General features: G+C 42.5%; 1 pseudogene; it reads right to left on the bottom strand.

The window, feature by feature from the left end:
• Window positions 1–18,866: 18,866 nt before the first annotated feature.
• On the bottom strand, window positions 18,867–22,523 carry LOC147425719 (uncharacterized; annotated as a pseudogene).
• Window positions 22,524–22,951: the final 428 nt, after the last annotated feature.

The following is a 22,951-nucleotide window of genomic DNA, read 5'->3' as shown; positions in this document are numbered from 1 at the left end:
TCTCTCTCTCTCTCTCTCTCTCTCTCTCTCTCTCTCTACTCTATAATCTCTTGTGTGTGAAATCTATCTCTCTCCATTAAGTAATCTACTCAAATATCTATTTAGCTACGTCTTATTTCCTAACAACTGGTATCAGAGCAAGGTTTGCTCGTAGCTAAATTATCTCAAGAAAAGGATTCCTTGAATTGAGTGGGAGTTATGGCGGAGGAAGGGAAGCTCAAGATTGAGAAGTTCAACAGCAAAAACTACCAACATTGGAAGATGCAGATTGAAGACTATCTCTACCAGAAGGACCTCTATTTGCCTCTAGGCGGTCTTGTGAAGAAGCCCGCAACAATGGCAGATGAAGTATGGATTGTCCTTGATCGAAAGGCACTGGGAACAATCCGGTTAAGCTTGGCGTCAACGGTGGCCTTCAATGTTTCGGAGATGAAGACCACGGAGGACTTGATGAAGTCACTTGACGACTTCCACGAGAAACCATCGGCATCCAATAAGGTATTTCTTATGAAGTGCTTGTTCAATCTAAAGATGGCAGAGAATGGTTCAGTTGCAGAACACCTAAATGACTTTAACACAAACATAAGTCAACTTTGATCGGTTAAAATCAATTTCGATGACGAAGTGCGAGCTCTCCTTATATTATCATCTCTACCGGATAGTTGGGACAGCCTTGTGATGGCTGTAAGTAATTCTATTTCTGGCACAAATACTCTTAAGTTTGATGATGTTGTGGGTGTTCTCCTAAGCGAGGAAATACAAAGGAGAAGCACAGGGGAATCATCAAGTGCTGCACTGTCAGTGGAAACAAGAGGAAGGCCTAAGGAGAGGTTCAAAAACCAAAAGGGTCGTGATCGCTCAAGGCGGAGCAAGTCACGCATAAAGTCAGTTCTTGAATGTTGGAACTGCGGCAAGAAGGGCCACGTCAAGAAGGATTGCTGGTCCAATTCGCAAAAATTTAATCTCTACAGGACAATTGGACGATGAAGGTCACAACATTGCATTCGGAAACAAACGGTGGAAGATCTCAAAGGGATCTTTGGTGGTTGCCAAGGGAGAAAAGGTCGGTACACTTTACTTGTGTATCGTTAGCATGAAACCTTCAGCTTGTGCAGTAACTACAGAAGTTGACAGTGCAGTGTGGCACTACCGACTTGGGCATATGAGTGCCAAAGGAATGCAAATCCTTCAAACAAAGAAGCTTCTACCAGGTTTGAAAGAAGTGGGCTTAGAGTTCTGTGAAGATTGTGTTTATGGTAAACAAAAGAGGGTAAAATTTCAAAAATTAGGAAATGAAAGAAAAAATAAAAAACTTGAGTTGGTTCATTCTGATGTTTGGGGTCCTGCAAGTACACCATCACTTGGTGGCTCATTGTACTATGTAACATTCATAGACGATGCGACTAGAAATTTATGTCATGAAGAATAAATCCGATGTATTTTCCATATTTCAAAGGTGGAAAGCCTTTGTGGAGAATGAAACAGGTACCAAGGTTAAATGCCTCAGATCCGACAATGGAGGTGAATATTGCAGCCAAGCTTTTGAAAGCTTTTGTGCTAGCAATGGCATTAGGAGGCAAAGGACAACCCCAAGGACACCTCAACAAAATGGTATTGCGGAAAGGATGAACAGGACAATCATGGAGCGAGCACGAAGCATGCGGCTACATGCATGCCTACCGCTTGAGCTTTGGGCAGAAGCTGTAAGTACGTCTGTGTACTTAATCAACCGGTCACCCTCAACGGCATTGAATGGGGGAGTTCCAAAAGAGGCATGGACAGGTAAACCGATGAATTATGCATTTCTCTGTTTGGGTGTGAGGCTTTCATGCACATAGATAGAAGCCTAAGATCAAAGCTAGATGCAAAGTCCAAAAAGTGTTTCTTCATTGGCTATGGAGAAGGTGACTTTGGGTATCGCCTATGGAATCCTGAAGATGGTAAAATCCTAAGGAGTAGGGATGTAATTTTTAACGAACAAAATATGTACAAAGATTACTTGGAAAGGAAACAAACAAAAGAAACAGGTGATGAGTACATGGAGCTTGAGGACGGTGAAGACTCAAGGAATGCAAACGGTGACAATGTGCAACAACATCAACCAAATGAGGAGCCTCAACCTATTCCCCGAAGATCTACAAGAGCAAGTAGACCTCTAGAACGGTTTGTTCCTTCCTTCAACCATCTCTTGATCTCAGATTCTGGAGAGCCGGAATCATACGAAGAAGCTATGCAACATGAATCCAAAGAAGAATGGACGAAGAGCATGCAAGTGGAGATGGACTCACTACATCGCAACCAAACATGGGAATTGGTTGAGTTGCCTAAAGGTAAGCGGGCACTTCAAAACAAATGGGTGTACAAGGTGAAGGAAGAAGAAGGTGGGAAGAAAAGGTACAAGTCTAGGCTTGTGGTAAAAGGTTTTTCTCAGAAGAAAGGTATCGACTTCAATGAAATATTTTCTCCTGTTATAAAAATGAACTCAATTTGGATTGTCTTAAGCCTTGTGGCTGCTCATGATCTAAATCTCGAGCAAATGGATGTAAATACGGCATTCCCTCACGGTGACTTAGAGGAGGAAATCTACATGCTTCAACCAAAGGGGTATGAAGTAAAAGGTAAGGAGAAAATGGTTTGCAGATTAAAGAAGAGCTTGTATGGTTTAAAGCAAGCATCAAGACAATGGTACTTGAAGTTTGATCGATGGATGTTGGATCATGGATTCACAAGATGCAACTCGGATCACTGTGTCTACACAAAGAATTTGGGAGATGGGAAGTTCATCATCCTAATGTTGTATGTTGATGACATGCTGATTGCAAGTGCTAACATGCAGGACATCAAAGACCTAAAAGAGGAGCTGTCTAAATCTTTTTCAATGAAAGATTTAGGTGCTGCAAAGAGGATACTTGGTATGAAAATATCAAGGGACAGGACGAAGAAGACAATAAAGCTTTCTCAAGAAGATTACATCAAGAGGGTACTAGAAAGGTTTGCAATGCAAAATGCAAAACCAGTTTCTACACCTTTGGCTGGTCATTTTAAACTAACAAAGGATATGTGTCCAAAGACACAAGAGGAGATAGCCTATATGTCTAAAGTTCCATATGCTGCAGCAATAGGTTCTCTAATGTATGCTATGGTCTGGACAAGGCCAGACATTGCACATGCAGTGGGAGTTGTGAGTAGGTTCATGGACAACCCAGGTAAAGAGCATTGGCAAGATGTGAAGTGGATACTTAGGTATCTAAAAGGGACAACAATAAATGCTTTGTATTTTGGAGGAACTGATATTTTTCTAGAAGGGTATGCTGATGCAGATATGGCAGGTGACAAAGATACTCGAAGGAGCACTACTGGATATGTGTTCACGGTTGGAGGCACAGCAGTAAGGTGGGCTTCAAAGCTACAGAAAGTGGTTTCACTTTCTACCACGGAAGCAGAGTACGTAGCAATGACAGAGGCAAGCAAAGAAATTCTGTGGCTTCACAGATTCTTAGAAGAGCTTGGATTCAAACAAGACAATTGTGTCTTGTACAGTGATAGCCAAAGCGCTATCCATCTTGCGAAGAACTCAGCCTTTCATTCAAGGACAAAGCACATTGAGGTGAGATATCACTTCATACGCACTCTTTTGGAAGAGGGACAGCTAAAGCTAGGAAAGGTGCATACAAGTGAAAATCCTGCAAACATGTTTACAAAGGCGGTCAACAAGGAGAAGTTGAGCTTTTGCTCATCTTCAATCGGCATTCAAGGATAAGAAGCCAGAATGGAAAGAAGTCACAGGTTTGGTTTTGAGATCAGTCTCCAAGTGGGAGATTGTTAAGTATGGAGCCTGATTTACCCTTGTAATTTTCTGCTGTAAAAGCGCACATTTGTAAGGCCCCCATTATGAGGAGAAGCCATCGTGCGTGAAGGAAAATCACTCACCGGAAACCAAAATTTTCACGGACAAGAATCAAGGGCAACTTTAGGGGCCTCGGGGGCGGAGAGCCCCTGAGACTTTTTTTTCACTCGCTGGAATATTCCTTTTCACCGGAATATTATGGCCGGACGGCGGCCGGAAAGTGGTCGAAAAACAACCCGTCGGTTGGCCGGTGTCCGGTAGTCAATGGCCGGTGGTCGGAAGTCAATGGCCGGTGGCCGAATTCAAAAGCGGACTTGTCTTCTCAAGGGCGGCCACACATGGGCGGATTGGAGGGTCCGATTTGGACTTATTCGCACAAGGGCGGCTACACATGGCTGCCTCTCATAAGAGAGGGCAGCCCTTTTGGCCTATAAAAGGAGGCCATTTCTACACACATTTCATAGTGTGAAGTTGATGCAACAAGGTGAGTGTAAGGTGGTGAGAGTGAAGCAAGGCGGGAGCTCCATTAAGGGTTTAATCCCTTTGTAAACTACTTCTTCTTTTGAAGTGCTAAAGCCATTGAGTGGCTTCTTTCCCGTGGATGTAGCCCACATTGGGTGAACCACGTATATCGTGTGTACTCTCTCTCTCTCTCTCTCTCTCTCTCTCTCTCTCTACTCTATAATCTCTTGTGTGTGAAATCTATCTCTCTCCATTAAGTAATCTACTCAAATATCTATTTAGCTACGTTTTATTTCCTAATAGTTCCAAGATTCTGTCATTCGAGTGGATCTTGTGACTGGTCGAGCACATCCTCTAGGAAACATAATTATAATCGATCATAGATCTAACACCACAATTCACTCGGCCCCATTGTAGTATTGTTACACGTGTAAAGCAGACACTGATGTTGGGGAAGATTCTCTTATATGGATGTACTACCTGGGATGACTGGGTCGGACATGTGGATTGGGTCCACCTAGCAACAACCATAGACACTTGGGGAAACAGGGGAACAACCTGGGTAACACCTGAGGGGGATGAAATGCCACCACTCGTACCCTTAAATATGCTAGAAGCACTGCATATAGCTTGTGACAAGGCTCATCCTAATATAACGAAGAAAACATACAAGTGGGTCCCTAAAGATTCTTTAGTGGCCATAGCTAGTGCTAAAAAATAGAAGCCTTGTAAGAAACGTCCCACTCGCTCCAAGAAATGTAAGGAAACATGGCGATGGATTTCTAAACGACTATTGGAAGCCCAAGGCTACTATCAAGGAAATGATCAAATTTGGGTGCCAAAACGTAGATTGTGTTCTTACTTGTCACCTGACCCATGTGAGCCCAATCCTGTAGCTCCAAAAGGAATCAATGATCGCGGAAAGAAAAAAATCATAGAATGCTATACACCTGCTCCAGAGCTAGTTTGGGTGCGGAAGAAAGAACGATTTGTTCCACCTAGATCAGGATGGGGGGAGTCCCATGAAGCTTCTAGCTCCTCATGTAATGCATCCATAGAGGTAAAAGTTTCTCCACAGCCTCCACCTACAATAGTGGACCTCCATAAAGTTACAAAGGAATCCACACCTCCCAGTGTTCAAGAATCACCTAATGAACCACTTCAAGTTTGATCCTGGGAGAGTACCTTACCACCCTTGCAACTCGATGAGGCACCTAAGGTAATAGAAAACTACTTGCAAAAATCCTCACCTATTACCAAGTGGAACAATTGGTTTCAAAGGGTGACGAGCACATTTCAAATAGTATGACCTACCCAAGGAAGGGGGGAAGTCTTCATTCACATCAGCCTATTGAATTATTTCACTCTTACCTTTCCTCCCTGACCTCTCAATCTCCCAATCTTAGGGAATGTATATATAAAGACTTATACTCACAAAAAACAAAAATAATAAAGAGCAAGAGCAATTAGCAAATGAGTATGCACAATAAAAGTCAAAACATTGACCCAGACCTACACATTCACATCCGGTACACTGAAACAGAAACCTATGTCATCAAACACCTTTGATCCTCGTCACTTGAGTGATGGAGGGTAGGTAGGATTAGTACGATAGGAGTGTTTCTGTTTTAGAGTAGAGTGATTAGCAAAGTTCTTTTTTCCCACTGATGTGCCTTCTAGAGGTATTCTTGTGTTTCATAGTGTGTACAGGAACGCGTTGCTGTTGTTAGGATTTGGACCTTCATGGGATCTTTCTCTCATTCACACTTCAAATCAAGCACGACTATCAACACAAACAGGTGTATTTTGTCAATTAGCATTGCCCCTTATCTTTTTGCATCCATGTTTGTCTGCTTTAATTGTGATTGGTAGCATAATATTCAGTGCATTTGCTTAGTATCAAACATTAAACTCAATATAATTTTTTGTCATAATCACTTGTCCAGGTTTAAAAATCAAGCAGTTCTACTAAGCTAGTTTGACCAAGCTAGGTGCTAGAGATCTTCTATTAATACCATGGGGAATGCGTTCCTAATATCAATGGTTACTTAGGTTCTTAATTCTATTTAGGAAGCATTGTGTGAAATGTACTAGGGCTTTCTAGTGGGCTTAGTCTCTATTGACCTTTAGCTTAAGTATTATAAAGGGAGTTTACTAGTGTGATGAGCTTGGGGAGGTGTAACAGTGTTATATGACCCCCCAAAGTTACAAAATTAAAATGTTGAAAACGAACAATTTTTTTTAAAAAAAATCAAAGTGCCACAATGAAGAGAAATCTCAGCTTGATTGGGTACTTCACTCACATGTATCGCCTACGGTACTAGAGCCCTAGAGGTTCCCAATGTGGGCGCTTTTCCTTGAAAAGAAAAAAACCCAAGGCATACAATATAAGCACACACATCAAAATTGAATCACTGTGAAAAGACTTTAGGGGTTTAAAGAAAAGGTAATCAGTTAGGCGATGATTTCATGAGAAATTCCTTTTATCGTAGCTTAACTACAAGTTCTTCTAGGTATAGCCTCTAGTCAGCCCTTGGACATGAAATACTTGGCTCTCATGATTAAACAACTCAATTGACCAGAGAAAATTGAGAAGCTTACCCATGGTATTAATAGTTGATCTTTAGTGCCTACCGTTAAATTAGTGACCCCAAACTTGTTTAATTTTTTTACCTTTACAACTGTTTATGCATTTGATTATATTGCAATTTAATATTTATTGTTGACAAATGGTTTAAAATTTTGTTACCAATCAAATTGTCTACCTACAACTGCATATGCTTTTTTATTGCATATGAGAATGCAATTACTGTGCCAATGTTGTTTGATTTTGTAGTGACTGAAGAAGGCTAAGGACATTCACCTCAAATTCTCTTCAACCTCAATGAACAAGCTTCAACTCAATAGCTTCCAAGGACGGAATCTACATCAGGAAGGGGGGCATGTTAACCCTTACGCACATTCCTATCACCTACGATGAACGCTGTATTATTTATTTGGTAGAGTCAGGTACCGGGCTTGTCGGTCTAATAGGAAAAGGGTAAGAGTGATCGCCGATGAGAGGTGCACTCTAATTGGAACATTCAAGGGATTAGTTGGCTAAGCATGGGCGACCAAGTGTGAATGGGGCAAGCTCATATAAAAGTCAACTAAACCTAAAATTCACTCATTCTCTCATTTGTGCAATTGAAGAGTGCTCTTGCTCCATCTGCATCTTCTTCTTTTTCATCTCCTTGTGTGTGTGTGTATGCGTGACACACACACACACACACACACACACACACACACACACACACACACACACACACACACACACACACACACACACACACACACACACACACACACACACACACACACACACACACACAGAGTTGAGCGCGGCGTAGTGGCGTCTCCCTCTTCTTCGCGGCGAGGAATCCTCCACGACAGCAAGCGTAGAGCGGTGAGTGACACATCATCGCCATCTTTGAGCTTACTAGTTTAAGCTTGTTGTGTGCTTGGAGCCATTTGTGGCTCGCACACAGTGTATCGGCGAGTTCCTTGCATTGACATGTGCAACAAATGCGCACACCTAGCTAAGCTAGTCTGACGACGTCGGCTAATCTGACGTCTCATCATGACGCAACAACGTATTTGTTCGATTCTGCAAAAAAAAACAATAATTTTTTTTGTAAGTTTAAACATACAAACATAAAACAATCAACAACTTATTAGTAAAATACAATAAATTTCAGAGCTTAAAATTAAGTACTTACCAAGCAAGGTTGAGAGCTCAGAATGTCCATAAGGGTGTTTAAGCCCTTTTTGCCCGCAAACTCACGCTCGTACGGTGTGGGGTCACTTCCAGTCATTGACCACTATTCAAGACATACAAAGAAAACAACTACATGAAATTTAATATTACAAATACCCAAAACTACTAAACCTAGAGAGCAATGCAACAACACTTACAAAGTCGGCCTCAAATGACACCCATCCATCGCTCCCCAAGTGGTGCAAGCTCCCTACCTCTACTCGCACTTTGGCCACCTCCTTTTGTTGCTTACACTTGTCGAGATTCTCGCGTGCTTCTCGCTTTGCAATCTTCCAATCTTCTTTACTTAGCCAAGTTGGTCTGCTCGACCCATGCTTTATTGCTTTCTTCACTTGAAGCGCTTGTGCTTGCAGTACTTGCAGATCCGCACCCTCATTATGTCTTGATTGAAGCGCTCATGCCGATTTTTCACGTGAAACTCGTCATGCAGCATGCTGACGAGTCTGTCTTTCAATTTATCCGACACTTTTACCATTTATTTAATATAAAGTGCCGAAAAACTTGAGAGCACAAGCCGCACATGTGTGTAATCACCTTCTTGCCATCCTCATCCAAGATCAATGTGCCACTGACATCGATCGAGTATGAAAAGCCCTCTCGCCTGAACCTAGTTGTCACTGTAGGCGTCTCAACAGGGGTCTTGAGTGATGTCTCAAGAGGGGTTCATGATTTTAGGTGTCTCTATAGGAGTCTGTGCTCCGAAGCAAGGAGTGTCAAGCGGGGTGAGCCCCGGAGGAGTAGCTAGTGTGTGTAGTGAGGAGTGTTGAGTGGAGTGAGTCCCGGAGGAGTAGTTAGTGGTGTGTAGCCATGAGTGTCAAAAAGTCGTGAAAAAGTCAGAGTAGAGGGCGACGTTGTGGCCAGTGTGGGGGCAGGCAAAGAAGGGGAGGTAAGGACAAGGCAATGTGGAAGCATCAATGTCACCTCCTCCACAATAGCCACTGCCTCCACCACTAGAGCGTCAGTGCCTAGAGGAGTGTGTAGATTGTCTAGTCGACACAGAGCTTTGGAAGCACGCTCATTGCTCCAAAGTAGACAAAGACAATGAAGGAGTGGGACGACATGCTGGTGCGTTAGCATCGTGGCGGGTGTCATACCACCTCCTTTGCTCGGGGTCTAAGGAAGATTAAAACGCATCTGGATCCATATCTACATTAAAAAAACACATTTGGAGTTAAAACATGTAAATGATAACAATTTGATTCAGAACTTGAAGTTTCACAAGTTTAGTACATAGACAAAAGGGGGCAAAACTGCTCAAATAGAAAGTCCTTGAAAAAAGCAAGCAAAATTGCTCAGGTACAATGTCCGTGAATTTAAGGAGTCTCTCTCTCATCCTCACAAAACTCAGCATAACTCCCTATGTCTATGTCGAGCTCTCCATCTAAGCAAATGCTCATAGTTTCATCCAGGAGGTCCTTTGCATGCATCCCTCGTGTAGAAGCAGTTTCGAGTTCGTCTAGTGCCACATCCGTTGCTTCTTTTTCATGTTTCTCTCCGGTCTCCTCCACGGATGCCAAGGTAACTAGAAAATTGTAGCCCTCGTATACCCGTGCATTGCATGCGCCACCTCTATAACATACCATCAGTTTGGCTGCAACTGTGTAGGATGGAATATCACTTGTAAGAGCGACCTATCTTGCATGAGTAGTGGAGGCACACGTCCTCTAAAGTCGGATGAGGCAAAATTTACTGAATTACTTGTTCACAATGCTCGAGTAATACGAAAGTGTCTCAAAGGTGGGTCCACTTTTTGGTTGAGTCTACCTCAAGGAAACCTGACTCTCCTCTGTGCACATTAGCATTGCGGCACTCCATGTTTATCTTGAACCATTGCACATTGAACAAGTCCACGAAAAAACCTCTATAGTCTACCCTCAATATTTCTTGTAGCGTACCAAAGTATGTAAGTTGTTCTACCATAGGATCTGCATTGGAGGACCGTTGTCGATTTGATTGTTCAAATTTTTCCATGACTCCACAATCTTATGTAAAACACTTTTTGTCAATCCACTGTACCCTAAAATGCCAACCTTTACACCATGCTTCTGTGTATGACTTATATTACAACCAACAACGATAATGAGTGGCGGTCAATACAAAAAACATGCCATGGGTCTAAGATTAAAAGTATACCTTGGGGATGCATCCTTGCGAATACTCCCACTCCTCTTCAATGACCTGTTCATCGCACTGTTGTGCACATTTCAAGGCATTATGTAACCATCTTAAGCTCGTGCAGCTTGTCGCTCTTGCTTTGCATCCTTGTACTATGAAATCCACTTTTGCATCACTAGGTTGTGAAGCATGCAAAATCGATTGATCTTAGACTCTAGATCCTCCATCATGTTCTTTTCTACACCGAGATTGCACATCACAATCCCAGAAATGCGCTCATCATCAATGGTGCACCGAAGCATATCTCTTGCATGATCAGCTCCGCAGAGAGCCACTCTCCAATGTACACGAGGGACTATGAAACAATCCAACCCTCTGCCATGCTATCCTTTGTGTGACTTCTAACACACATATCCCTTGAGTTTTTTCGTGTAACGTCTAAAAAGAACATCCACCTGGAATGCATTGTGCCTGCTATTTCCACCTCGTCAACTATGTGAACGAGGAGGTGCACTTGAATGGTTAGCATGGTAGTAGGAAAGTGTGTCTCGAACATGCAAACGACCTCCGCAACATTTTGTTTGGCGAATTTTATAGAAACTGCATTGATCCCCTTCTGGGAGATCCATTGCACCAATTTTGCAAGTTTATAGATTGTTTAGCAGACATTGGGGGACAAACAACCCTCAATGGCCATCGACAAAATAAACTGCAAAATATATTTAGCATTGGGATCAAAGTAGATTTAGCAAAATAGATTTAGCATTGCTCTAGTTCAATTTGAACATACCTGACACATTTTATGCCAGTCGTGTGATTTCAAACTAGTAAGATTTTCTTCTATTGTGAATACTATTCGGTACATTATCCCTGTGGACGTATGCATGGATCGAATTATCTCTTTCACTTTGTGTTCTTGTTGTCCTGTCAAGATCCATGGTGCTTTAGACAGCTTTATTGATCCATCATTTGTTGTCTGTGGTTTGCATTGATCCATACAACTAGCCTCCCTAAGGTCGATTCTGGCTCCCAATGTATCTTTCTTGCCAATAAGATGGTCCCACAACAGATTCACTTGGGCATTGATGATGATCATGGTGATGATTTTAGTCTTTTAGTTTACTTTTTTTTGTAAAAAAAATTATACCCAGACATCGGATTAAATCCACCAAGATTGTATTAGTTTGGTCTCATAGGTCATTTTGGCCTTTTGAAGACGTTTAATATAAAATTTCATTTTATTTCATTCTCTCTCTCTCTCTCTCTCTCTCTCTCTCTCTCTCTCTCTCTCTCTCTTTCTATGTCTCAAGAAGTCCACCATTGCCTTCATGAGTTGGATTTCCTAGGAGGCACAAGAGGCCATCAAAGCAATGTTGGTTCATCTCTTCTATAGAGAAAAGCTCAAGGAGGCTATCAAATATTCCATCCTCTTCAATCAGCCCCCTCCATCATCAAGTCAAAATTCAGAGGTGGACATGTTTATGAAGCAAGCCATAGAACCCACCAAGGAGCATCAAGAAGGGAGGTATGCAAAAAAAGCAAGAGGAGATCATGGTAGGCACTCTTCATGAGGAAGATGAAGGCACTTCACACATACCCCTCAAGCTACTCCTACTCCTACATATCCTTCTTACCTTGCCCAACCCTCAGCCCCACAATCTAGGTCTAGACCTATGTTTAATCCTCAATGTCTAGCAAGTGCTAAGTATTTGTTGTATGATTGACATAGGTGAAAAGATATCATCATGGGAGACCGCTTAACTCCAAGAGGAAATACAAGAGGGTTCTTCATACATATCCACTTTGTTAACCCCTTACTGGATCTTGAGAATCTTAGAAGCTTTTTTAGCTTGTTCTTTTTTGGCCTTTGCATCATCACCACACCCCTTTGGGATGAATGCATGTTTAGTTTGTCTTTTGACCCTCCTCTAAAAGTCGCCTTATGCAATTCAAAAGAGGTTTTCACCTCTCATGAGGAACATGAGTGCTTTGTCCTGTTTGATGTTAGTGGGATTGACTTTGATAAAGGTCACTTACTTTCTACTAAATTTTGAATGCTTTTTTGAGTCCATCACTTGCCAAAATTTGCAAGCAAGGTTTGGGGCATATACCCTCCAAACCCCCTCATGTAGTCCAAGCATTTTCTCAATTGGATCATGTTTTAACTTCTCTTATTGATGTGGGATACATAATCCTCCCCCCTCATCTCTCATCTCATGAAGTTTCTCAACTAATCTATGAATATTGCCTCAAACACTTACCCATAAAAAGGCAACATCAGCCTCACCCTAACATCACAAATAAGATTGTAATTGTCAAGAAGAAGTACCTCATAACTTGCTTGGACAAGGTGGCTTCCAACAATCCCACACTTATATGCAAAAAATATATTACAAATGAGGCAAAGAAGAGACTTCAAGAGTCTGATTTCAATTATTGGGAAGGAGATGTGAAAAGCACCATGAATTCAATCCACACTTTCCTATCTCCACTTTTGACCCCTCTCCACCCTTCTCTCCCATATATCACAACCATCTATAAGATACATAAGTCTACATTTAGATGGATTACTTGTGGCTCCTCCTATTGCTATTTGGAAATCTCCCTAGTCATGGCTTGCATCCTAAAAACTTGCATTCCCACACTTAAGGTGATATCTAGAAGCCTAAACCAAAAGGATCTACTTTGCCATAACATACACTTCCAATATTGGTGGTGGATAATGGACTCCATCTATGATTGCATACTCAATGTACCAATACATGCTCACTCCGTCTTCTCAGGTGACATAAAGAGGTGTTATAAAAACATTTCTCATTTAGAAGAACATGGCCTAATACATCATCTAGCCAAGATAATCAAACATGCCTTCTCATCCACTCATGGAGAATTCATTTCTTTTAGAAAACTCCCATCTCAATGCACTGAGGGGACTTGGTCTTCACAACCCTACAAGAAAGGCTTATCTTTCAATCTTCTAGAGGTCATTACACTCAACACTTGGTCGATAAATAACATGTACAGACAATGCCAAGGGAATGTCTATAGACAAGTCAATGGGATCCCTATGGGCTTGTCTTGCTCACCTTTATAGTGTAACCTATACCTCCATTATCTTGAATTTGACTTTCTAGCCAGAACTCTTACCTCCCCTAACCCGCTCCCCATCCTATCTAAGCTAGGGATACCCTATAGATACTTTGATGACATCCTACTCATCAATTTTGAAGATCCATCTTATTTTATGGAACACCAAAGGATCTACCGTAGGTACCTCACTATTGAGGTGGAAAAAGGAGATAGTACAAAATTTTTAAACCTACAACTATCTATCATAAATGGGCATCTCAATAAACACCTAGCAAAGAAGTAATATCTACCATGCACTCCCATCAAGTACATAAAGAGGTCAAGCAATAGACCATCTGATTGGGCACACACAGTCATCATCTCCCAACTCAAGCCCATACTCTTTTGCAACTCACATCCATTTGAAGCCACACAAGACATCAAAGCACTTGTTAATGCCTTTTGTCAAAATGGTTTTGAGAGAGCCAAGCTATGGAGACTTGTTGGGAGATTTTTGCAAGAGTGTACAACATCCTCATGTACTTGTCACCACCTCACGATCTTGGATTTTCTAAAAATTGGAGGGCACTAAGACCCCTTTTTGAGGGGCTAGTGCTCCCAAAACGGGCGGATTACTATCCTAGTGTGGGTGGAGGAGGGCCTCTCTCTCTCTCTCTCTCTCTCTCTCTCTCGTACTCACACACGCACACACACACACACACCACATTTTACCTCTTGAAGTTATGCCTCCCAACAAAATGGGCATTTCCAAAAATTACTTCATAAAAGTGGTACCGAGGTCAAGGTCACAAGGTATAGTTAAAAGGTTCAAAAAACCTTTTAAAATAACGAAATAACCAACTATGCATGGAATCTCCAGTGAACCTTTTCGAGAGACATGAGAGAAACTGCATATATTGAGGTGCAACTCAAAGACTTTTTGAAGAAATGTATGCATGCACATATTCAAGGTCCTAAAACACAAAAAAAAGGGAAAGCAAAAGGCTGCCAAGGTACCCCACCATATAATATTTAGCATGCACATATTTAAGGCCCTAAAATACCCACAAAAAGGGAAAGAGCATGCACATATTCAAAGGCCTAAAAGACTGCCAAGCTGCCCCAACATATAATATTGAAAGGTAAGGCAAAAAAGGTTCTCAAATCAGCCCACTCTAACTTTCCTTGGTTCGTATACACCCATCCCATTTTTTAGGGTGTGTTGCTTGCGCTCTCTCTCTCTCTCTCTCTCTCATTTTTCAAGAAAACGCCCCCCAACCCCCCTCGGCTCCCCATGCTGGTGGTTACTTTACCACAACTATAACCTCCTTGAGGTCCCACCACTTCCCCCACTCTTCATAACCTTTCTTGGAATTGAACTCAAGAGGCACAAAAACATGCTATAAAAAGTGATAGTCCAAGACTGAGAAAAAAGAGGACATCACTATAAGCTTCCAAGGGAATCAACCACAGACTCACCTAAACTCATGGAATCTTCAAACCAAGTTGGATAATTTTAAGGTTACATTAGGTTGACATCAATAACAAGTAGCCCTCTCTTTTGTCGCCCGCCTTCCACCTTAAGGATTTGACATTCTAATGTTTCTTTTTTGGGTGATGGTGGTAGGTAACAAGAGAGTTCTTTACCTAATGCATTCACTCGACATCCCTACCTCATAAAAGCCTAAATCTCATGCATATGGCTCCTCTCTATCCTCTACCCTCTATTTTCCTTTTGTACAAGGCATTAATAGAAATGCTCAATGGATTTTTCCAAAAAATGGTGATCTATTGTCTATTATAATTTCTTCCTTTTGAAAGTGATGAAAATGTAGTGTGTAACCTACTCTCTCTCTCTCTCTCTCTCTCTCCCCCCCAATGTGTGTGCGCGTGTGTGTGAGTGGGAGGGAGAAAGAAAAGAGGGGAAGGGAATATGAGAGAGAGGAGAGGGAGGGAGTATACCTGGCTCTCCCTTGTCTCCTCATGTGTGTGTGTGCATGTCTGGTAAATATCTAGATGGACAAGGCGAAGAGGACAAAGACCCAAGAAAACCCCCCCAGATACCCAACAAAGATATATGATATGTGCAATATGAGCCCCCCCCAAAACCCAATGAGAAAGATGGAGGGAACTTCAAGATAAAATATTGTGCTAAATGTCCGCTGCCAAGGAGCGTTGGAGTGGTTGGAATATAGAGACACTTGCAAATAACAAACACGACACAGGTACAAAGATGGTGAAGATTTGTAACAAAATGTTATAGCGAATACTTGCGAACTGACACAATGGGAATACACACAAACTGTGTCTATATTATGATGTCTGAACGTAAATCGTTTTTACAAATATGTGCTTTGTTTTTATACCAAAAATGGAATGAAGGAGAGAAAACTTATCTTTGAAATCTTTGCGTCGAGAGTCGAAACTCGGTGCCGAGATTCAGAGTGATTCTTACGACCCTCGAGGATTAAATTTTACAAAGACTCACTATTTTTGTTAAATTACAACTTTTCACGGAGGTTTGCTACGAGTGGCTATATGAAAATGACAGTGCGTGAAGTGTGCAAATAGATAAGCAAGAAATCTTCACTTTAATGGCGATCGTTGCGCCGTCGCTTGTGCAGTTTAACGACAGTCGAAGCTTCAATGGCCGTCTTTGTGATAATGCTCGAAATCTACGAGTGAAATAAAAAATGTGGGAGAGCACCTCTCACCGCTTGAAAGTGAGCCACTCTCTCCCCTTTAGCTTAGATGTAACTTTGTTCTCTCTCACTCACGCTTTTGACATTTTAACGTTCTCTCTCAACTTCTCTTTCTCCCTCTCGGACCCAAGCCTGTTTGTGCTCAGTGCAAAGCCCTCTCTCTCTTTCAATCACTCCTTTTTTTTCTCTTTCTAGCCCGCACGGAGAGGTTCTCTCTCTCACTCTCCTTCTTTCCTATGGGGAGCCCCCTTGTATATTTTAGTTAATTCAATTCAAAGCTCATCTTTTTTTAAAATGGTGCTCCTCTCTCCCTGTCTCTATCGACGCGCAGTAAGGGGAAACCCTCTCTCTCTCTTCGACTTTCTGTAGGAGTAAGGGTTCGCTCCTTCTCTCCCTCTTCAATTTCCTCACACACGAAAGGGCTGAGCCCCTCGCCGACCCTCGGCAGCACACAGCGTGAGATATTCCCTCTCTCTCTCTCTCTCTCTCTCTCTCTCTCTTCGAATTCCTCAGAGAGGTTATCTCTCTTTCTTCGATTTCAACTAGAGAGGTTCTCTCTCTCACTCTCCTTCTTTCCCCCTGGTCTCGGTTTCAACAGGGCCGAGCCCTCGACTCCCCTTTTGCTTTGGCTTGGTTTGCAATAGGAAAATACATACACACAGTAAACAATGCATGCACTCAAGAAACTCTCACAAATGCTCACAACATGCTTCCCTAGCAGCCGGCCCTGAACAATGGGATGCTCTCCCCTTCTTCTCTTCCACGAGCAGTCACCAACAGAAGGCACCTATTGGTTTATTTTTCTTTAAGTCATCTTTAAAATACAACCTTAGTATACAAAAATTAACACTATCAATGAATGTTAGTGAGGGTCCTTTTTGGTGGGAGCTGTCCAAAATTCTTTTTGCTCTGCTTTCTCTTTTGACATCATCATCATCTTTAAAATTCTTTGGTCTTCGAGCACTGCAAAACGGCCAAATCTTCCTCGAACAAGATCAAGAGCATCAATAATGCGATAATAGCGTGCATGGTGATTAAGTGAGTGTAGGTGAGTGCAGCATGGTGAAGATGCAATACACTTGCGGATAAAATGGACATATGGCGTCGGCTCCCAAAAAAATGCAAGAGTGGCGTCCTGCGGGGAAAACTAGCCTGCTAGTGTCGAACCCAGAATTTCGGTGAAGACCAGTGCTTTATCCATTGGGCTACAGAATCATAAGCAAATGGCACGGGTCAATAGTGAGAAAAGTTATATCAGAAAGGTGTATAAGTCTACGAGTCATGGATAAGATGAGGGAATCAAATGTGGTAGGGTGGGTGGTTTGCAAATTCCTAAGATGACTAGTTAAACTCTCTAATCTCAAGCATTTAAAATTTTGAAACATATCCCAAGGGTCATCATGGATGGACGAGGCTGTCACTAAGGAAGTGTCAAAATTTTGGGTGAAAGATCCAGATAGGGACATCAATGCACGGGAATCAGAAACACGGTTCTCTTGACGAGGCAAAAAGGTAAGGGTGGGAGAGGTAAAATGGGTGAAAAGGTCACGGGCTAAAAGGCTATAGTAGTGCATCAAAGGGTGAAGGGTGCGGGCTTGGCCATGAAATTGGTGTACCACTAGTTGTGAATCTCCATAAATATGAACATCTGCTGCTCCCAAAAGAAGTAGTGCTCGCAATCCAATTAAAAGTGCTTGATACTCTGCAATATTATTACTCAAATGATTGCCCAAAAGAACCCCCAAGAAAATAGCATCCCCCTCAGGTGGGTATATGATGATACCACAACTTCCAACCTTCTCTTCACCGCGGCAAGCTCCATCAAAGTAGAGAGACCAAAGAGAAGACTCATCACCATCATCTGCAACAAGGAACAAAATCACATCCAATAAGGTTTAATTTTATCAAAATTGGTTTTGGTGGAAAACCATGTCCCATCCATTTATGCAAGTTGGGCTTTGTTCCTAGGAAAGACCTTCACAATACGATAAGGACCGGACCACACATGGCTCAACTTCCCGGGGAATAACTCATGGCGTGCATCATATAAGAGAACTAATTGCCCATCCTCAAAGTTGTAGGTTTTAGCCTTCTTTGCTCTTTGTTTTGTTTGACGCTTCTTTGCTACCTCTTGGTGTAAATAGGCCCTCAACCTCCACTCATCTAGGTTCTCTAATGTCCCTAACCTTTCTTTCAAACTCTCTTCAAAAGGCAAGGAATGTGCATGCATAAACCGCAAATTGGCAAGCTCGTGCTCAATTGGTAGCACACACTCTTGACCATAGACCAAAGAGAAAGGAGTGAAACTTGTGGCCTCCTTAAAAGTAGTGTTATATGCCCACACAGCCGCTGATAGTTTCTCATCCCAATCCCGCTTGTTCATATCCACTGTTTTCCTCAAAATAGTGACTAGGGTCTTATTAGTGCTCTCAACTTGCCCATCGGTAGAAGGCTTGTACGGGGTGGTTTTATCATGTCTAATGTTAAAATAAGAAGTGAGATCCTCTAGAACATCATTTAAAAAGTGTGTTCCCCTATCGGATACAAGCTCTGCTGGTGCCCCAAAATGACAAATAATATGCTCAATCAAGATTGAAGTAGTAGTGCGTGCGTCATCACTCCTCACCGCTCTAGCCTCAGACCACTTTGTCAAGTAATCAGTTGCAACAATGATGTAGGATTTCCCATGCTTAGATGTAGGAGTGATAGGCCCAACATAGTCAATGCCCCACTTCTCAAATGGTAATGTGGCCATAATAGGATTGTTAGGGCGCAAATGATTCTCAAGGCGGGTGGCTCTCTGGCAAACATCGCACCTCTTACACCACTCAAAGGAGTCCTTAAACACACTAGGCTAGCAGTACCCAGCTCTCAAAATCTTCAATGCAGTGAACTTCCCTGCGAAATGCCCCGCACATGCACTATCATGACATTCTTTTAGAATATGAGGGATCTCTTCCTGTGCAACACAACGGCGATAAATGCCCTCAAACCCCTTTTGATATAAAGACCCATCAATAATGGAAAATTTTTGTGCATGGGTAACTAATCTTTTCTTAGCAGCCTTACTCATGTCTGGGGGAAACTCTAGGGTATACAAATAATGAGCAATTTGGTCATACCACTCCCGAGAAGGCTCAATGCGAAACAAATTAGGTTCAGGCACGAGAGGTTCATCAGCACACAGAGACACATCAGCCAAACAATCCACAAGCTTTTGCAATGCAGGAGGTTTGGATTTAAGTACATAATCAAAGGTTTGCAACTCAACAAGCCATCGCATGATACGTTCAGGGGGCTCCAACTTATTCATCATAAGTTGTAATGAGTCCTTTGTCACATATATAATGGAGTGCTGCATGGATAAATATGTGCAAAACTTCCTAGCACTCTCAGCAATAGCTAAACAAGCTCGTTCTACCCAAGTGTAGCGTGTCTCTGCGCCTTTAAGTTTGCGACTATAATAAGCAACATGATGCATTTTTTTATCATAAAGTTGAGCAATGCAACTAGATAAAATTGAATGTGAGCAAGCGGAAAATAAATGAAAAGGTTTGGAAGCATCTGGTGGCTTAAGAATAGGGGCCTTAGTAAATGCACTTTTAAGGGAAGAAAAAGAGGTCTCTTGAGGTGTCCCCCAAATAAAGTTTTGCTCAACCCTCAAAAGGGTATTGAGTGGTAAAATAAGATGAGCCATATCTTTAATAAAGCGGCTATAATGCTTAGCAGCCCCAAGAAAACCCCTAACCTGACGGACAGTGGTAGGTGCAGGGAATGCAAGGAGGGCGTCAACCTTTGTAGGGTCCATAGCTATCCCATGTGCACTAATAAGGTGTCCCAATAAAATGCCATATGAAACTCCAAACACACACTTGCGAGCATTCAATGCAATGGACTTCTCTCGACACTTTTGAAACACATAGTGGAGGGCTTTAAGAAAGTTCGCTCGAGTGGTCCCCACGCCTATGTCATCCATAAATATTTTGAGAAAGTCTATAAGGTCATCACGAAAACTGTCATGCTTATACTTTTGATAAGATGCCCCAGCATTGCATAACCCAAATGGCATGACATGATATGCAAATGTCCCAAAGATGGTGGTAAAAGTGGTTTTAAGCTTATCTTCATCAGCTACAGCCATCTGGTTGTATCCTGAGAACCCATCCATAAATCCATAAATCTCCCTCCCAGCTAAAGCATCTAAAATCTGATCAATAAAAGGCAAAGGGTAGTAGTCTTTGATAGTAGCCTTATTAAGTTGTTTATAATCAACACATATACGAAGCTGTTTGTTTTTCTTGGGTACAACAACAATAGGGGAAACCCACTCAGTGTTATCCACGGGAAAGATTAACCCTGCCTCTAAAAGTTTTTTTATCTCCATATAAACCCCTTCTCTATAATGCTCCGGTAACCGACGTTGACGTTGACGTACAGGGACAGCACCAGGCTTAAGTGGGATGCGATGCACAACTAACTCGGGTGGGAAACCTTTCAACTCCGTGTAATCCCATGCAAAAATGTCATGGTACTCTTGGCATAAACAAATAACCTCCTCTCTTAATGGTGACTCTAAAGAAGCGCCCAAAAGCACCACTTTGTCCTCCCCTTTTATAGGAACCCTCATAGTGTCTTCCTCTCTAGCCAGAGGTGGAGTCGCCACATTTTCATCCAGGGTAATCTCAATAGCATCAGGGTAAATAAAATAAGAACTAGGTGTACAAGAAGAAGTAGAACTGCGGTCATCATCAACATCACTCTCAATTTCTGAAGTAACCCCAGGACTCGTAATAGAAGAAGGGTAAGCTGGCAAAACTATCCGTGAAGATCCCCGACCCAAAAACAACTTTCCTCTAGGGATATCAATGACGCAATCGGTCCGCCATATACAAGGTCTCCCCAAAAGAAGCTGGTACTGCCCAGGTCCAGGACTAAGCTGCAAAACATAACAATTAATCTCCACAGTTTGGCCTGCCACAGTAATGGGCAAACCCTGGATGAAACCCTCAGCACTCACAGAACGGTGATCGCCCATGCGTAACCCAGTAACAGGAACCCCATTAAAAGATAACCCAAGCTTGGAAAAGGTTGTGTAACTCAACACATTGACGTCCGACCCGCCATCAACTATAGTATGTGGGATCACAAGTTGGTGGATCATGCACTCCACTCGGGGACACTCTCGCTCAGCTAGAAGGGAATCCACCTTCTAGAAGGGAATCCACCTTCTGAACAGCAGGAAGAATATGACTCACCCTCTTTGAAGAACCCAAATCTCTGCAGTACCTTCTCAAAAGGGCACGGCTAGAAGGAGAAGTGAGAAGGTATTGTGGTAGGGACATGGTAAACTCCACTCGATTAAGAGCAGCAACAAGGTCGAAAGAAGGTATAGGAGGGAATAACTTACTTGGGGTAGGGTGAATACGAACATGACGAGGTTGGGACAAAGGGTTGGGAACATGAACAGCTACACGGGTGGGTGGGAGGGTAGCAACATCGGGTGCAGGGTCTCTCTCCTCCTCAACGATTTTCTCTTATCCCTTTTGTGTAATGGCATGCACAGGCAATGCAACAGATTCAATCATATTAACTGATGGATTATTGGTTGTTGTGGGTGCCAAACTAGAAGAAGCCATGGTTGGAGAACTAGGAGACCCTCTTTGTAAAAGTGTCCAACTAGGGCCTGGGGGCCTCTCATTCCCGCTATGATGGTTCATGGGGCCTGGCAGTGGTATTGTAGAATTGTTATTCATCATGTGGCGCATCTTAGTATAGCAATTTTCTTCAGTATGTCCCTTTCCCAAACATCGCTCATAAGTGCAGACGACTGTGGGACAGTCTTTGGAGAGATGGCCGGGTATGCCACAAGCACGACACACAATCTTAGTGGGATTAGGCTTAGGGCGGCGAGCGGACAACAAATTTTGTTGGCGCTTCAAAAAGTTCACATCTAGAGTCACAACTTTCATGTTTTCATTTAGCTGGTTCATGTAATTAGTCATCATGTCTTTCAAGTCCCCAATACTAGATGCAGTACTCTCATAACCATCCCCACCCTTGTGATGCATGGAAGGTGCAGTGGTAGAAGTAGATTGAGGATAAGTCACAAAAGGTTGGGGAGCGTGAGAAACTGGTGCTGGGAGATGTGGAGAGGTGGATGAAGAGGAAGTGTCTATAACAGGTGTGGGTGCTAGGAGTGAAAGAGGCGATGGTGTAGCTTGAAGTTGGAGTGGGGTAAGAGGTGGTAATTGTAGAGGTGGTGTCGATTGTAATTGGGGTACATAAGATGGGGCTGGTAAGGATAAACTCAGAGTGGACATGGGTAGAGAGTGTGGTGCTAGCCATGGGTAATACGATGGAGATGGTGTCGCAACTAGTTGTGGTTAAAAGTGCACTTGTAGGAACTCTCCACATTAACAGCAGACATGATAGCAGTATTTAAATCTTGTGGAGCCTGAGCTCTCACTAAAATTTGAATGCTAGGATGCAATCCTCTAAGAAATGATTCCATGATGGTAAGCGGATCAATGTTAAAAGTGGGAGTATAATGGTCGAGAAAATTCTTGAACCTGGTGGCGGCTTGCTCGATGCTTTCATGCGGATAATTTTGCTTTAAGGAGCGTAACTGCTCAAAAAATGAAATTTTTTTGGGAGGTTTGCGAAAAGCGGCTACGAATTTTTGCTCAAAATCGGCAAAACTAGGAATAGAATTTGCTTGCTGCTTGGAAAACCAATTCGAAGCTTCTCCTTTTAGTGTGGTGCTAAAATAAGTCATTACATGTCCCTCCTCGACAATATGTGATGTCAAACAAGCAATTTTAAAATTGTTTACATGGGCAGTAGGATCTTCCAAGGGCGACCCATGAAATGTCAGGAGTGGGATGAGCGGTGCATCTGGGCGAGCGAGATTAGCTGGTAACACAAGGGGTGACTGGATTG

Source organism: Adiantum capillus-veneris, chromosome 25 (genome assembly GCF_014529385.1).
Source record: "Adiantum capillus-veneris isolate H3 chromosome 25, ASM1452938v2, whole genome shotgun sequence".
NCBI lineage: Eukaryota > Viridiplantae > Streptophyta > Polypodiopsida > Polypodiales > Pteridaceae > Adiantum > Adiantum capillus-veneris.
This window is presented reverse-complemented; position numbering and strand designations above follow the sequence as displayed.